The 18,694-nt window shown below is 42.6% G+C and overlaps 1 protein-coding gene across 9 annotated transcripts in view; it reads right to left on the bottom strand.

Annotated features, from left to right (window-relative positions):
• Positions 1 to 18,694, bottom strand: part of MAPKAP1 (MAPK associated protein 1) — a 270,663-nt gene that overhangs the window by 46,184 nt on the left and 205,785 nt on the right. The window lies entirely within an intron of this gene.

Genomic DNA, 18,694 nt, shown 5'->3' with positions numbered 1-18,694 from the left:
ATCACAAAAGTAATCCACATTCCTTGAAGAATCTCTGTCCTTTCCAAGATTCCCAAACCGTTTTCTTTACTGCCTCTCGCCCTGTGCCCCACAGCCTCCACTGGCTCGGGGGCACCTGCTGGTGCTTGGGTGTGACAGCCTCATCACTGGCCTCCTGGTCACCAGGCTCCCCCTCTGCAGTCCAGCGGTCACAGACTTTCTGATCCGTTTTTCTAAAGGTTGGATCATTGATTCATTCACCAAATGCTCAGAGAGCACCCTGTGCATGCTGAGCACTCTGATATGTGATACTGGAGACAGATAAGAAGCCTGGCGCTCAAAAATCTTCCCTGGCTCCATGGCCTCCTGAATGAAGAACACGTTTTTTTAGCCAGACAATCACAGCAGCCCATAATGTGCCTGAAACATACTAATATTCTTCTCACTTCTCACATATGCCTTCTCTCAGCCCTCTCAAACCCCTCAGACTGCACAGTGCTTCAGGGTTTTAAATTCTGGGCCTTTACTCACGTGCTGCCCTTGCCCTAGAACAGCCCTCCCATCCTTACCCAGACCTGTAGAAATCCCCCCACCCCTCCCTAGGCTAGCTCAAACTCTATCTATCCCATGAAATCTTTTCTGATGGTCCTTACTGGCAATGAATTCCATAAAAGTTGGCTTATACTGGACCCTGGAGCCTGACAGTTGTGGCTGCAACTCCTAGCTCTGCCTCTAATTTGCTGTATTATCTTGGGCAAGTGACTTTATCTCTCTGAATTTCAGTTTTTGCCATTCACATCAAAATTTAGGTAAAGAATACATATGCTTCAAAAGAGCGGTGACTATTTTTCTTCTAGCATCAGACTGGATTATATTCAGCCTTGCACTAGAATTGCTTAGTGGTTGCTCTGTCCTAATTTGGAAGCTCTGTGAAGGTCAGGAAAGTTTCTTACTCATCTTTATATCTTCTGCAAGCAGTAAAGGTAACTGGAATGCTCTCACTAAATTTTGCTAAATAAATACTAGCTAGTATATATGAGTGCCTACCATGTGCCAGGCTTGGTGTGAAGCATTTCACACGTTACTGCATTGAAGGTCTTATAATTTTCCGTATTACAGATGAGAACTCTGAGGCTTTGGGAGGCTGCCACATGCTATGGTTACATTAAGCAAAGTTAAACTATCTCTTGGTCCCTGGGCTTTGAAATGTGGACTTCTGCAGGTGCAGCTGCTGGTGCCATCACCAGTGCAGGGGGTAGAGTGGGTTGGGAGGAGAGAAGCCTATCTTGCAGAGGCTGACCAGAGTAGGGTGCTCTAGGCCTCATGTTGAGCACTCAGAAACGGTTCCACAGGGAAACCCAGAGAGAACTCTTTGGGATGGAGCTGGGGGAATGGAAAACTCTAGATTTGGGTATAAAACTGGAAAATTTTGTGACCAACTGGTAGCCTGACAATGATATGCTTTTCCTTCCCACAGTTACTGTTTACAGGGCAAGTATTTTAAGTCAAAGATGGTGTCTGATGCTTTCACAGTGAACTCATTTATTAGGAAATTTGTGTTCTATTTGCAAACACTACAGTAATTCCCAACCTGGACCATCCCAGCGCCCACAATAGTGCTTTCCTTCAGTAAGGACAAGGCCTCGCCCTTCACTAAGTGCTTCTGGCAGAATCCCATCTCAAAGTATCTTGCACATGCTGTCCTCCTCTCTGCCCAGGTCACCCTTCTCCCCATCTCACTCTCTCCCAGCCCCTCCCTGTTTTCCTCCTGAAGAGCAGAGCACCAGTGATACTCCAGGGAAGCCTTCTCTGGCTGCAAGCCCCCGACACTAGTTTGGTTCCTTCTGTCCCCGTACCCTGCATTTTCCTTCAGAACAGTTATCACAAGGAGTAATTGCCAGTCTCTGCCATTAGACTGTAAACCCCAAGACCACAGGGACTGCTTTCTCATCACTGCAACTCAGACACTGCAACTCAGACACTGCTGGTGCTACCACTCAGAGGATAAAGCAAGAGTTCAAAAACATGTGCTGAATACCAGCTGCCATGTCCACAGGAAGGTGAGGGTCAGAGAGACAGAGTGACTTCACCAACATCACACCTCCAGGACACTGTAGAGCTTCACTCCACATCTGCAAGGGCCACTGGGTAGCCTGTTTCCTTTCTTTGCAGTGCCTGTGGTTTTGGACAGAGATGCCATGATCCTGATTACCACTCTCTCCTGGGTAATATCCACATCCCAAACTGAGAGGCTGGCTAGGATTTGGAGTTTAGAATCATCATTCACTTTTTCCAGTCTTCATTTTTACTGAAACATAACTGTCAAAACATGTTTTATTTCTATTTTAGAACTTCTTATACATAAGAATTACAGAGTATTTTGGTAAAATATTAAAATCATTTAATGTTTTAAAAATCATTTCAAGTCATCTTTTCTGAGAAAATGCTATTATTAGATACAACTTAGCTCTGAGCTCAAGAAATTCTGTTTGCTTTATTAATTAGTGTTTTCTAAATATTGCAGGTATTTGATTTGGAAAGAGGTAACAGCTCATTATGCTAAAATGCCAATTACTAAAAAAAAAAAACCCACACTTAAGATTTTTACATTTTATGATGTTGGATTAAAACCAATTTAAAAATTACTATAACGTGACATATAATTTTTTACTGAGCAATTTCAATGCCAGCTGCTAATAAAGCATCTTAGCTATAAATGATAATTCAGATGCTTTTAGATAAAGTGGTGCATAAATATGGCTGGAAATTGATTTAGCTTCTTACAGAAGCTACTGAAGAATGACATATTTTGTTTAATACACCAGCTAATGTAGTCCTAAAAGCTCAAACAAGTGCCAGTTTTCACTCCTAAATTTGCTGTGGGAGATTAATGAAAACTTTATATTTTGCTGAAATGTTAATAATGGGCAGATGAGATGATAGGATTTTAGTAGAGGTCTTAAAGCTATGAAATAACCAGCAAGGCTTGTCAATACCCTTGTATTAATTTTGTACAAGACTTACATAGCTGGCTTCTTGCATTGACCTTCTACTATCTGATAGTGTAAATTCATATCCCATTTGAGGACTTAAGTCCTCCGGGTACCTGGAGGAGTTCTGAGCCTTGCCCCAGCCGACAAGGGGCATGTTTGCATTTATGATCAGAAGGACAACAGCACCTGAAGGAGTGGGGAAGGAATAGTCCTGTACTCGCCTCCAGTTCATGCTGCTCACTCCAAAGGAGGTTATCTGATGAACGGGATCAACTATTGGTTTTGGAGTTCCAGGGTTATTTCTTTCTTTCTTTTTTTGAGACAGAGTTTCGCTCTTGTTGCCCAGGCTGGAGTGCAATCATGAGATCTTGGCTCACTGCAACCTCCACCTCCTGGGTTCCAGCGATTCTCCTGCCTCAGCCTCCCGAGTAGCTGAGATTACAGGCGTGAGCCACCATGCCCGGCTAATTTTTTGTATTTTTACTAGAGATGGGGTTTCACCATGTTGGCCAGGCTGGTCTCCAACTCCTGACCTCAGGTGATCCACCTGCCTCGGCCTCCCAAAGTGCTAGGATTACAGGCGTGAGCCACTGTGCCCGGCCTCCAGTGTCATTTCTCAAAGTAGGCTCAGGAGTACCACTTGTTGGAGGGGTCAGGTCTATTGTACATGCAATGTGCAACCACTTCTCTCCCTATGCCAGGAGTATGCTAGACTGTGGGGGACACTGGTGAAGATAAAGCAGGGTTCCTGATCTGCAGGAGCTTACAAATTAGCTATAGGCCACAAAATAGTACAAGGTAGAAAGAAGGGCCTAATAAATGGTGTCTGCAATAGACACTTGATCTAAAGACAAACACCTGAAGCAAAGCATTCATTATTCCAAAAGCATATTTTTTGGACCAGATAAGTTCTATGACTTTGCATGTATACATTTACTGCTTGTACCCTTCTGGAAAGGAATGAGCCCAACCACACATGAAAGATGAAAGATGCTTGACATTGTACCATCTGCATATTAAAATTACTCTACTATAAACTTCACATTAAAAAGTCCACTTCTGTTCAAGAGAAGACTTTTTTTTTTTTTTTTGATACGGAGTCTCGCTCTGTCGCCCAGGCTGGAGTGCAGTGGCACAATCTTGGCTCACTGTAAGCTCCGCCTCCCGGGTTCACACCATTCTCCGGCATCAGCCTCCCGAGTAGTAGCTGGGACTACAGGCGCCTGCCACCAAGCCCGGCTAATTTTTTTTGTATTTTTAGTAGAGACGGGGTTTCACCGTGTTAGCCAGGATGGTCTCGATCGCCTGACCTCGTGATCCGCCCGCCTCGGCCTCCCAAAGTGCTGGGATTACAGGCATGAGCCACTGCGCCCGGCCGAGAAGACATTTTTAGCAACTCAAAGTGAAAAGTAGAGAGAACCAGAACATCTTAAAAATAAACATACTGAAAAAACAAAAACTACTGTCTGTTAATTTAATTTAAATATAACCCGTTGGTATTTTGTTAAATTAGCAATTAAAAAGGTCACAAGCAATTAAATGAAACAAAAGCCACACTGTGTTCATCTACATTAATGCTGAACTGGGTCTCCTCGTGAATGAGAAGATAAATTGTTATGGTGCCTTCAAAGACTTCACAATGTATTTTGTCAAAGTCAGGAGTGTTAATGTCTCTATATGCCATGGATTACCATAATGTATTGTGTCAAAATGCTCAAGCTGCAATAACTCAAAGATGTATTGTGATAGATCAAATTTTGGGGTGGGGCCTAATAGTGACTTGAGCACCACAGCTCAAATGGGCTGACAAGGCTCCAGAAGAATGACAATCACAAGGTAGGAAGGTACGGAGGACAAGCAGAAAACCCAGGAAGGGAAGGAGCTTAATTCTTGGGAGTACAAAATCAGGAAAGGGGAACTGAGGAATGAGGCCTGGCACCTGTCTTCAGTGAAGAATGGCAAAAAGAGGCCACGACAGGCAAACGGAAGCAGAGACGAGTTGAGGAAGAAGGCAGGTGGAGTCTAGGGCCTGCAGCCAAGAAAGAGAAGGTGCTGTGAGGCAGCCAAGGGCTGAGAGGCAGCCTTGGGGCTTAATAACATTAGAAAGAACATGGAATATAAGAGTTCAGAGATAGAGATTCAAACTCTCACTCAAAGTGTCAAGACTGGGTCAAAACCTTGCCCAGGGTTCCACTGTTAGGAAAGGTGAAACCGGGACAGATCTGTTGGATTCTGGAGTCCACGTGCCTTCTTTCCCTTCCCTCAAGTGGCTAAAGGCTGTTCCTGTCCTGCCTACCTCACCACGCTCCTACAGCAACAGCACTATAATAGACTGTTGAGTTGCAAAACTGTAAACTCTAAATCGACCTATGGTGGTGGTGGTGGGGAATTCCCAAGTCCCCTTCAGGGTCCATAATTGTAATACTATTTTTGTAACAACAGCAAGGCATGACTTACTTTTTTCATGTCCATTCTCTTACAAGTGCACAAAGGAATAAAAAGCTTGGCTGCGCGCAGTGGCTCATGCCTGTAATCCCACCACTTTGGGAGGCCGAGGCGGGCGGATCACCTGAGGTCAAGAGTTTGAGCACCAGCCTGACCAACATGGTGAAACCCTGTCTCTACTAAAAATGCAAAATTAGCTGGGTGTGGTGGCACATGCCTGTAGTATCAGCTACTTGGGAGGCTGAGGCAGGAGAACTGCTTACACCCGGGAGGCGGAGGTTGCAGTGAACCAAGATTAATGCCATTGCACTCCAGCCTGGGCAACAAGAACGAAATTCAGTCTCAAAAGACAAAACAAAACAAACAAACAAAAAAACAAGAACCAAACAAAAAAAGAAACCATTTGAGTTTTGGTATAGTAACAAAAATTAATACCCACAATTATCTGAAAAGGCTATTGAAATATTCTTCCCTTTTTCAACAACATATCTGGGTCAGGCCAAATTTTCTTCATATACTTTAACCAAAGCAATGTATTGTAGCAGACTGAACTCAGAGGCAGATATGAAAATCCAGGTGTCTTCTATAAGCCCAGACACTACAGAAATTTGCAATAAGATAAAATAACGACACTCTTTTCACTAAAAATTTTAGGCCTGGCTGGGTGCAGTGGCTCATGCCTATAATCCCAGCACTTTGGGAGGCTGAGGTGGGCAGATCACTTGAGGTCAGGAATTTGAGAACACCCTGGCCAACATGGTAAAACCTCATCTCTATAAAAATACAAAAAATTAGCTGGGGATGGTGGCGCATGCCTATAATCTCAGCTACTCTAGAGGCTGAGGCAGGAGAATCGCGTGAACCCAGTAGGCGGAGATTGCAGTGAAAGCTGAGATTGCACCACTGCACTCCAGCTTGGGTGATAGAGCAAGAATCCGTCTCAAAAAAAAAAAAAAAAAAAAAAGAAAATTTCAGGCCAGGTGTGGTGGCTTATGCCTATAATCCCAGCACTTTGGGAGGCTGAGGTAGGTGGATTGCTTGAGTCTAGGAGTTTGAGACCAACCTGTGCAACATGGCAAAACTCTGTCTCTACAAAAAATACAAAAATTAGCTGGTTGTGGTGGCGGGTGCCTGTGGTTCCAGTTACTGAGGAGGATGAAGTGGGATGATCACTTGAGCCCAGGAGGTTGAGGCTACAGTGTGCTGTGATCACGCCACTGCACTCTAGCCTGGGCAACAGAGTGAGATGATCACGCCACTGCACTCTAGCCTGGGCAACAGAGTGAGACCCTGTCTCAGAATTTTTTTTTTTTTTTTTTTTTTTTTGAGACGGAGTCTTGCTCTGTGCCCCAGGCTGGAGTGCAGTAGCACGATCTCGGCTCACTGCAAGCTCCGCCCCCCCGGGTTCACGCCATTCTCCTGCCTCAGCCTCCCGAGTAGCTGGGACTACAGGCACCCGCCACCTCGCCCGGCTAATTTTCTTGTATTTTTAGTAGAGACGGAGTTTCACCGTGTTAGCCAGGATGGTCTCGATCTCCTGACCTCGTGATCCGCCCGTCTCGGCCTCCCAAAGTGCTGGGATTACAGGCTTGAGCCACCGCTCCCGGCCAGAAAAATTTTTTTAAAAGAAATAATAATTACTTTTCATAAAATTTGTCATTTGGGCCAGGCATGGTGGCTCACCCCTATAATCCCAGCACTTTTGGAGGCCAAGGCGGGTGAATTACTTGAGTTCAGGAGTTTAAAACCAGCCTGGGCAACATGGCAAAACTGCATCTCTACAAAAAATACAAAAAAAAAAAAAGTAGCCAGGCTTGGCGGTGTGCTCCTATGGGCCCAGCTACTGGAGAGGCTGAGGTGGGAGGATCGCTTGAGCCCAGGAGGTGGAGGTTGCAGTAAGCTGTGATTGTACTACTGCACTCTAGCCTTGTGACAGAGACAGACCCTATCTCAAAAAAAAAAACAAAAAAAACAAACAAACCCAAAACATAAACAAAACTGTCATTAACATTAATGAAATTACTGTTTTTCTCAATAAACATTTTTAAATTAATCAATTTTTATTTTTAATACAATAGATATAACTCAATAAATAAAAGCTTGGCCAGGTGCAGTGCCTCACACCTGTAATACCAGCAGTTTGGGAAGCCAAAGCGGGAGCACTGTTTGAGGCCAGGAGTTCAAGAGCAGCCTGGGCAACATAGTGAGACTTTATCTCTACTGAAAGTTAAAAAAGAAAAAAAATCAGCTGGGCATGGTGGTGCACACCTGTAGTCCCAGCTGCTCGGAAGGTAGAGGTGAGAGGATCCCTTGAGCCCAGGAGTTTGAGGCTACAGTGAGCTGATTTGCCTCTGCATTCCATCCTGGGTGAGACCTAGCAACAGGGCAACACCTCGCCTCAAACAAAACAAAACAAAACAAAACAAAAGCTCTTTGGGGTCTTCAATGACTTTTAAGAGTATAAAGAGGTCCTAAGACCAAAAAGTTTGAGAACTGCTGACTTACTGCTGACTTTACTGGTTATAATGCCATGTTTTCATTGCCCCTGATATCTATTTGGACGATAATAATGGGAAACAAAAGTGCAGTTATAGCTGTGTATATGTGTTACAACCTGACAACAAACACAGCTGCAAAGTCTGCACACACATAAAAGCAACAGGTTTACTTTCAGGTGATCAGACCAAGGCTAATTATAAATATTGTTTTATAGTTTAAAAGTGTTTTCATATATGTGATTTAATTGGAACTGAGGGAGACACTTAGAGGTCAAACAAATAGGACTAATCATTAAATCAAAGCTCAGATGAACTCACTGTATGTTACTGGAAGATTCCTTGTATTCATAGATGCAAACTGCACAGGACTTTAACATTCATTTTACGGTTCAAGGAGTCTTACACAAAGTCTAAAAGGCCCCAATCTAGTTATAAATTAAAGCAACTTCAGTGTCTCTTCTCTATAAAGATCTATGCCAACTCTAGAACTCAATTGGAAGATCAATGGCCTCTGTTACATCCTCACCTGTGTCCATAGCACAATTCTGTTGACCGTTCCTTCCAGACTAGCAAACAGTTACTTAGCACCAGCCATATGCCAGGTGCTGTGCTAGTGCTTCCAGAACTTAGGGGGATGGCAGCATTCCCAGATGATGGGAAGGAGGACAGGAGGAACAGTATAGGAAAAAACATAAAGTCCACAAAGCATGAGGACATACACAGGGAACACCAAGTATTTGCCTTTGGCACAGGGTGTGAAGCGGAATGGTGGAAAAGAAAATGGTGGGGGTGGGAGTGGTTCTTCAAAAGTGGAGCAGTGTCTAGCTCAGGACCTGGCACACAATTAAGTAAAATAGTACAAGTGACTGACAGTGAGAAGTACATAAACCCTTTTCTGCTCCACTCTATCTTGAAGTCTTACTGCTACTCCCCACGCAGAAGCCCTGCTTCAGCCAAACTGGACTTTGCTCAGGTTCTACCATTTGGTCAGATGTCCTTTATGCTCTAAAATTTATATGCTTCAAGGTCTAGTCCAAATGGAACCTCCCCTGTCTCTCTCCTGAAGCGCTATAGCCCTTTGTTGAAGGTTCTTCTGATAAGTCTCTTACATGGTAAGTATCTGCACTCCCCTCTGGACAAGGAGCCTGAGGGCAGGAACATCCCATTCTATAAAGCACATGGTCACACAGTAGATGTTCAATAAATGCTGCTGATGGAACGAGTGAAGTTTGATGCAATACAGGTAAACCATTAACAGTATCTGAGGTCTGCACACCACCCCTTGTATTTATCTTGGCTAAGAGCACCTAACATACCTTTCCTAGTTTTCCATTCAGACTCGCCAACAGACTAGGTTTGTCGAGGACAGGGGTTCTGCCTGAACAACTGTGATGACGGCTAACACACCCTGAGTGCTTACCAAAGCATGCCAACACGATGCTCAGCATTTTGAAGACGTCATCTCATTCCATTTTTCCCAATGCCCCTTTAAGTTGGATATTATCCTCTTTTTACAGGTGAGAACAATGAGGCTCAGAATGTCATTCTGCTACGGTAGTCATACAAACAGTACAAGCTGGAGCTAGAAACTGAACCCAAGTCTAATTCCAAAATTGCACCTTTAACCACCACATAACCTCCATGAATAAAAATGTTCTTCAGATGGGCTGGAAATGTGTAACTCCATAGGCTGTAATGGTATCTAACGAGAACACAGTCATCCCTGGCTGTGCCAGAGCAAAGGAATCAGGGATAAAACCTAACTATCCACTCCCTCGGTAAGACTCAAAGCTGGATGCATAAGTGAGTCACAGAGAAAACTCTTCCTTAGCGTTCTGCATCCATCACATTTTTTTTCCAGAGGCCTTTTAAGTCCCCAAAGCCTCATAAGCCCAAAACTTCTCTTCTATTAAACACTTCCCTTTGGCTACTAGTCATTTTTGCTGGTCTCTAAAAAGCAATCAATAGGTGATATACTATAACACACACACACGTTCATGCCCCCCGCCTGCCCACCGCTCTGCAGTAATCTCTTTAAAGCCATCGGGATCACGCAGTAGGATATACCCTTCACTAGAATCTGCCATGCTACCACCGGGGTAGGGATCTTTGCTGTCAGTGCTTAATTGATTAAACTCTTGGAGCCACAGCCAGCCAGGCTGGAGGACTTTCCACATGGAGATTTCAGACCCCCTTCAATAAATCAAGGTAATCTTGTTTTATGAGGTAGTCAGAAAGAAACAGTTTCAGGTTTGTAGAATTTCAAAAAAGAGCAGATCATGGAAGGTGGGCCTACAAGGCTCTGCATCTTAGACCCTTGCCATCCCTCAGTCTCATCTTTCAGCTCACTCTCCCTCATTCCATTCCACTTATTCATTCCTAAATACCCCAAGCTCCTTCTCATCTCAAAGCTTTCAGATGAGCAGTCCCTTGGCCTGGAACATTCTTTTCTTACTCATTATTGGACTATCTCCTTTTTCTTTTGACTCAAGCCTTCTCTTATTCTTCTCACCTGCTCTGGTCCCCTGCTATGCACTCTTTTCTACCCTTTGTAGCACTGATCATAACTGTGGGCTCCATAACGTGGGGCTAAGTCTCAGCACAGTGGCTGGCCCAGAGGAGGGCTCAATCGATATTTGGGGAATGCATGAACAAATATGTGTCCAAAGTGAATCCAATACCCTTTACAGGATGAAGCATGACCATTTAAGGGTCTGGACCAATGGTTCATCATGGGTTTACTTGGACAGAATTCCCATTATTTCCTCTTTCTTCAACATGTCTTTGTCCATGTTCAAAGCCCAGGAAAAGTAATGGGGTCTTCTCAGGAGCATGGCATTTTTGACAATTTACATGGCAAAATACCTAAGAACTGTAACATCTGATCAACACCAAGGTGTCCCTTTCCCTGACTTGAGAGTCAGAGAATGAGGGCACATCCGCTGGAAGAATCCCACCTCCCATTCAGAGTCACTGCAGAAATACCACCTGATGCATTACCAAGCCATTAGTCAGGACCTTCAGGGCGAATTCTGGGGCCAGGAGCCTATCAGAGGGATACAAATCTCCATGCCCTCACTTAGAGCCCAGACAGGGTTTGTGGCTCATCAAACATGCTTCCTTACTGCTCTAATGTACCAGTGTATCGCTTAATGAAAGTTCTTAATTGTAATTCAATTAATTACATACACAGAGTCCCCAATTACATTTTCCAATAAGACATTGGCTGTGGTACAGGTCTAAATGCACTTAAACCAATTTTAATATATTAAGACCAATTTCCCTTGAATACTAATTACTACCTAATGATAAAATGGAAAGGGCGGAACTTTTAGAGAAAGAAGAGAGTGAAAAATACAAATCATGTGGAACTTCTCAGCCCACACAGCACAGTTCAGACACTCACTACTGAAAAGTAGCTGTGGACAAGGCACAAGTTTGCTTCAAGACAGGTCAGCACAGTTTTTTGCCCCAGGTGTCAGCTATCTTTGGTGCTGGCCAATGCCCAGAGGGGCCTGTGGGAAGTCTAAGGGGCTAGAGGGAAAGAAAACAGGAATCACAGGGAGGGAAAGGGTCACCACACACATGCTCAGACTAGCTATGGTGTATGTGACAGTTGGTTGGCCTCTGAGTCTCAGGCAGAGATACTCAGTAATGGTGAACACTTGTATAGTGCACTGCAGTTCACTCTGCGCTTTTACTGTACACAATCTCATTGACTTGTTTCAATGGTTTAAGCCTCACAACAACTTTACAGGGTAGGGATTACCATCACATTTTGCAGCAGGAGAAATGAGGCCCACAAAGGAGGAGGACTTGTACAAGGTTACACAGTGGTGCCAAACTCCTGCCTTTACAGTGCCAACCAGCCCACATTAACCAGAGAGGAAGACGTGGACTCACAGGTATTCTTATGTGGCGAATAATGTTTCTGTTCCATTTAAATTCTAATAGCGTGCAGCAAACAGGGAGCTATTATGCAATATCGACTTGGATAAAAATCCTCACCCTACAGAAAATTCCTTATGGTAAAGACCTCCCCGCTAAAGCCAGACAGGTGACTGGCTTTCAGCAATAACTCAACCTAAAATATGTAAAACGAACATCACAAGTCACTTTCATTTGTAAATAAGAGTTTATTTGCATAATCATATTTTCTTGTGTATTTGAAGACTGCTATTGTGGTATAATAAAGGAGGTGTTTAAGTCACATGATAGAAATTGGAGAGATCAGTAATTTGTAACTGAAGGAGGCAAAGCCTCCAGAAGCAGCGCGGAACTACCAGGGAGTCTCCAGAGCTGGCAAAGAGCACACACAGGAGGAAGAATCAGCCCATTATAAATAAGCATCACAAAGAGGGTCGGAAGCACACCAGGATAAAGCTGATTTTCATCCTCTTTCTACAGCTGCTTCTTCCCTCTCTCCGTTTCTATTTAGTAGTGGTGGTAGTCCAACAAAGAAACCCCTACCCTTAAAGATGCTTATTCAAACCCAAGTTCTCCTTAAAAGCCATCTTGTACTTGGTCCAGTGAGAAGCCTGGTGATGTCAGGGGTTCAGGAGGCTCACTCTATCAGGGAGAAAGAGCCGGGCCTGGCCACAGACACCAGGATGAAGAGGGGACTCAGACCGGATTCCTCTCCAGTGTGAGGGGTGGTCACAGTCCAGTGTGGGACTTGGCAAATCCATTTAGGGGAATCAGTGATCAGAGAGGAGTAAGGGTAGGAACAGTAACAAGCCCATGGAAGGGCAGTCAGGTAATCTGGGCAGCTCCTAGGAGTTGCCTTCTCTCCTGGGGCCTCACGGAGAAAATTAAGGAGATAAAGGAAGGCTCTCAGACTAAGACCTCTGGATGTTCTTCCCTCCCATAGTCCACCCTCCTGGGTGACTACCTACCTGGTGAGTTGAGGCCCTTTCTCAGTATAACCTTAAAATTAGGAAATGAGAATTTCAATAAGGTGCTGAAATAATGGATGATCTTAAACATTCTGTGAATCTCCTTCAAAAGGAAAGAAGATCAAAGGAAGCTGAATTAATGTTTACAAAGCAACTGGTCTCTCTCTACAGCAACTTCTATTTAGGAAATACAATAATTAGATTCAGCTCTATTTTTTTTTTTTTTTTGAGACTGAGTCTGGCTCTGTCACCCAGGCTGGAGTGCAGTGGCCGGATCTCAGCTCACTGCAAGCTCCGCCTCCCGGGTTTACGCCATTCTCCTGCCTCAGCCTTCCGAGTAGCTGGGACTACAGGCGCCCGCCACCTCGCCCGGCTAGTTTTTTGTATTTTTTAGTAGAGACAGGGTTTCACTGGGTTAGCCAGGATGGTCTCGATCTCCTGACCTCGTAATCCGCCCGTCTTGGCCTCCCAAAGTGCTGGGATTACAGGCTTGAGCCACAGCGCCCGGCCAGATTCAGCTCTTTCACCAGACTCAATGAATAAAAGACAGTTTTCCAGGCCTCTCATTACTGTTCATGTGATATTAGCAAATCACTTCACCCCTCTGCGCCTCAGTTTCCTCTTCTATAAAACAAAGATGATGACTACATGGCCGAAAAGGTTGTTACAATAAGAGCACTTATATCTCACTTAATTCTCACCAAATCCTTGTGAAAGATTCATTTGCCTCCATTTAAACATGAAATCAGAGATGACATAATTTGTCCACTGTCAGAGGCTGCAAGTGGTTCACCCAAGGTCTGCCTGATTCTAATGACTATGCTTTAAGCACTATGAATGACAGACTAGTCAGGGATAAAACAGAAAGATGGTGTCTGACACTTTGTTCGTATTCCATAAAGCCAGTTTAACTTCAGGCTTATATTGGCCCTGATGATGGGAAATGCCACTCTCTCTCTTAAAGCTGTGGAAAGAGTAAGTTGGTTCAAGCAGCACCTTTCTTCTAAGGACCTGCTTAGACTACCTCCACGTGGTTGGTGGGAACGGTCACTGGCAACATTTGGCAGACAAGGGAATTGAGGCTCAGTTTGGTGCCAGGATTTATACAGAAGCTCGGACAAGAATGGAAGTCTTGTAATGTTACATACTCCCCATAATGTACTTGGGCTTCCTTCTGGTATGATTCCAGCTTCTAGCAGGCAGTTGGCTGAAGGATATAGTAGATTATCCAACAAGAATCCAAACTGGAAAGCTCAAGGACTTTGGCTTGTCATTTTCTTATTTAGGCCAAGATCCAAGCACAAATGTTAGCTCTCAGTCCCTAGGCAGAAACTCTTGTCATATCCGCTTCCTTTGTAAGCTTCTCTCTCATAGCATATAAAGACAATTGCAATCGCCATTCTTAGGACTGAAAATTCAGGTTTTTTTTTTTATCAATAATCTCAGAGTGGACTCTGGAATCAGAAAGCTGTCTTAAAATTTTGGTCTTATCACTTACTGGCTGGATAACTTCAAGCAAGTCATAACCTCTCTTCACAATGAGAATAGTATCTTGTAGGGTAGCCATGAAAATGGAAAGAGAAAGCATTTGCAAAATGCCTAGCACAATGCCTTACAATATTAGGCCCGAATACATAATTTTTAAAAACACCCTTTCCTGCAGGACTAGGTACACAGAAAGAAAAATAAATAAAAAAGAAATAACAAAAAAACACTCACTGATGTGCTTGATATAAAATATTATGCCACTTCCCTCCTTGGAAGAAAAACTGAAAGGCTTCTATCCACCCTTATGGCAAACAGACTTCTCAATAAACAAATGTTTTATCTACAAAGCATACACCCATTCTGGGACACCAAAAAATACTGCTGGAAAGTACCCTGCTTCTAAGTTCTCTGGTCTTAGGACACAGACTTACAGACCTGCCCTCTCCCCACTCTCCTTCCCTCTCCATTCTGGGTCACTCCCCTCTCATCAACATACATCTCCTCCAGGGCTCTGCCAGGTCTATGACTCCAAACCTCAACACCTGTGTCCCATCTGCTCTACTAGACACAGAATGCTGCTCTTCCATTATTTATTAATTACAGTTAACATTTATTGAGTACTTATTATGTGCTGTACTAAGAGCTGTATGATGATTAGAGCTTACTGAATCCTATCAATCTCATGAGGGCAGATAAACTACCCAAGAAAGGTTAAGTAAATTGCCCGAGGTCACACAGCTAGTAAGTGGCAAGGCCAGGATGTGAACTGAGGCAGTCTGGCTTGACAGCACATTCTCTTTAAGGACTGCATAATACATTATCAGAATTTAGTTCACATCTACAATGGCTTTAAGGATAGGGAGCCTGTTCTAATCAAACATATCAACAGAAATGAAAACAATTCTGCTTTTGGAATGTTTTTCTTTGCCTCAATCCACCTTAATAGGTAGCTACTGGAAAATAATGTAGTTCTTAGTTGGAATTCCTACTTAAAAAATCCTTTTAAAAGCCTTTAAAATAATAAATTGTTTTTATAATTTACTTCCATTTTACAAAGACTAGTTATGATTCCGTTGATTGTGATCTTTGTAAGTGCTGGTAGGGCTTCTTTGATTAACACAATGATTTTGACTCAGAGTGTCAAAAAGTGATGGCAAGTATCTTGCAAATCCTTTAAGATGAGGATGCTGAGGCTCACAGAGATCACATAACTGAATTAAGACCATGTTTGTGTTCAGAAGTAGAGTGGGAACTACAGCCCAGATTTCAAGGCTTTATTCACCAACCCTCACAGCTTCTCTTTCCTAATATTAGAAAACAGGGCTTATCTTTTTTCAGAAAAACTAATTTGTGGCTAGGTGTGCTGGTTCACTCCTGTAATCCCAGCACTATGGGAGGCAGAAGCAAGCCTGGGTAACACAGCAAGACACCATCTCTACAAAAAGAAAATTAAAAAAAAAAAAAAAACAAAAAAAAAAACTAGCCAGGTGTGGTGGTGTGTGCCTGTAATCACGGCTACTTGGGAGGCTTAGGTGGGAGAACTGCTTGAGCCAGGAAGGTCAAGGCTGCAGTGAGCTGTGATCTCACCATTGCACTTCAGCCTGGGTGACAGAATGAGACTGTCTCAAAAACAAACAAAGCTGCAGTGAGCTGTGATTTCACCACTGCACTCCAGCCTGGGCAACAGAATGAGACTCTGTCTCAAAAACAAACAAACAAAAAAATTAATTTGAAATCACAACATACTGTGGAATACCGCATAGTAGTTAAAAAGAAATTAGTGAATTTATAGGTGGAACAATATGAGGATTAATGTGGAATAATCTCTATATTGTTAAAAATGATAAAAATGCAGAACACTAATGTTTGTTATCATTTGTGTTTTTATTTTTATTTTCTGAGACGGAGTCTCGCTCTGTCGCCCAGGATGGAGTGTAGTGGCGCGCCCTCGGCTCACCACAAGCTGCGACTCCTGGGTTCACGCCATTCTCCTGCCTCAGCCTCCTGAGAAGTTGGGACTACAGGTGCCTGCCACCACGCCTGGCTAATTTTTTCTTTTTTTGTATTTTTAGTAGAGATGGTGTTTCACCGTGTTAGCCAGGATGGTCTTGATCTCCTGACTTCGTGATCCGCCCACCTTGGCCTCCCAAAGTGTTGGGATTACAGGTGTGAGCCACCACACCAGGCCCCCATTTGTGTTTTTAAAAAAGGGAGGAATGCAAATGAGTGTGTATGAGTATGCTTGTGTGTACACACACCTATGATACATGATACATATATAAAATGTGCTTGCATAAGACATAGATGACCCCTGGAAAGATATGGAAGAAACCAGGAACAATTATTGTCTCTGGGAGGGGAATTAGGGGATGGAAGAAGAGAGACTTCATTTTCACTACAGACATTTCAGTTACCTGAAATTTTTTTACATGTATAAGTACTACATATCCAAGAAATTTACCAAGATTCTAATAAATACCACTGTTTGTATAACAAGGAATCAACATTTTGAAAGAGAATCCACTATAAAGTTCCTACCTACGAATTAGTTCCTCAAGTATGTTTAAGATGACAGACTTTAAAGAATGAAAAAAAATGACAGGGGCAGAGGGAGGGATTGTTCATTTCTACGGGGTAAAAGTTCCGATAAGCAAGTCACACAGGAGTGTATTGGTGTAACTTTTCCTTTGGCTCACTATGTTGTGGTACTAGAAATGGTATGAAATTTCAAATGTCACAAGGATTGTTACACTAAGACATTGTCTCACTATACGATCTTTATCTATGTAGACCTGCCCTTATTTCTTGTTTGCTTTTCCTTCTTAGAAAGTCATGCACGCTCACTTTAGAAACTCTGGAATGAACAAATACAAACGGGAAGGAAAATGAATTACCCACAATCTTGCCAACCAGTGACAACCACTACTAACATTTCCTTTCCAGTTTTACTTTCTTTGTTTTTACATAGTTGGGATTAATCTACGTGTCTTGACATTTTTTCCCCTTAACATTACATCACAGTTAAACCAAATGTGCACTGCTAGATAAACCCAACTTGGTAATGTTACATTGTTCTTTCAATATAATGTTAGATTCACTTTATTAATATTTTGTTTAGGATTTTTGCATCTATATTAAGACTGGCCTGAAAATTTGCTGTCTTATATGGTCTTTACTGAGCTTGGTACCAAGATTATGATAGCCTCTTAAAATAAATTGGAGGTAATAACCTCTTTTTCTATTCTCTGCAAAAGCGGATATAGGATTGGAGTTATTTTTTTCTTAAATTTTTGGTAGAAACTAGCCAGTGAAGTCATGTGGGTCTGGATTTTCACTGTAGGAAGGTTCCTAATTACTAATTTGCTTTTCAAAATAGTTATGAGAATATTCAGGTTTTCTATTTCTTCCTGTGTCAATTTTGTTGTCTTTTTCTATAAATTTGTTCACCTATAATTTTAATATTTTTGGTATAAATTTTTTCAAAATAATCTTGTATTTATTTACAAGACAGGATCTTACTGTTTAATGACAGGATCTGCAGTGTACCTCCTTTTCATTCCTATTACTATCTGTGTTTCTCTTCCTTGTTTTTATCCATTTCCTTGGAGGTGTATCAATTTTGTTAGTCTTTTCAAAGAACCAACTCTTGATTCTGATGTTTCTGAATTTCTATTTCATTAATTTCTATTCTTCTCTTTATTGCTTCTTTTCTTTCATTCGTTTCAGGTTTCTTTTTCTATTTCTTTTTTCAATTACTTGAGCTGAATGCTTAGCTCATTACTGTTCAGCCTTTCTTCTTCTTTTTTTTTTGAGATGGAGTCTTGCTCTGTTGCCCAGGCTGGAGTGTAGTGGCACGATCTCAGCTCACTGCAACCTCCACCTCCCAGGTTCAAAGAATTCTCCTGCCTCAGCCCCCCTAGTAGCTGGGATTATAAGCACATGCCACCATGCCTGGCTAATTTTTATATTTTTAGTAGAGATGGGGTTTCACCATTTTGGCCAGTCTGGTCTTGAACTCCTGACCTCAGGTGATCCATCGGCCTTGGCCTCCCAAAGTGCTGGGATTATAGGCGTGAGCCACTGCGCCCTGCCCAGCCTTTCTTCTTTTGTGATATTTGAATTAGAGGGCTGTAAAATTTCCTTCAAATACTATTTTAGTTACATCCTCAAATTTTAATGTCAAATTTTCATTATCTTTCAGTCAAAATATTTTCTAATTTCTATGATTATTTCTTTTTTAAACCATGGGTTCAGAAACCTGTTTCTCAATTTCCAAACATACGCAGATCTTCTAGTTGTCTTGTTTTTTCCTAGCCTAATTTCACTGTGATCAGAGAACATATCACACATGATTTCGATCTTCTGATATGTAAGATTTACTTTATTGCATAGTATA

The sequence above is a fragment of the Macaca mulatta genome, chromosome 15 (genome assembly GCF_049350105.2).
Source record: "Macaca mulatta isolate MMU2019108-1 chromosome 15, T2T-MMU8v2.0, whole genome shotgun sequence".
In the NCBI taxonomy this organism is placed as follows: domain Eukaryota; kingdom Metazoa; phylum Chordata; class Mammalia; order Primates; family Cercopithecidae; genus Macaca; species Macaca mulatta.
The sequence above is the reverse complement of the archived record's forward strand: the minus strand, read 5'-3'. Positions and strand labels throughout refer to the sequence as shown.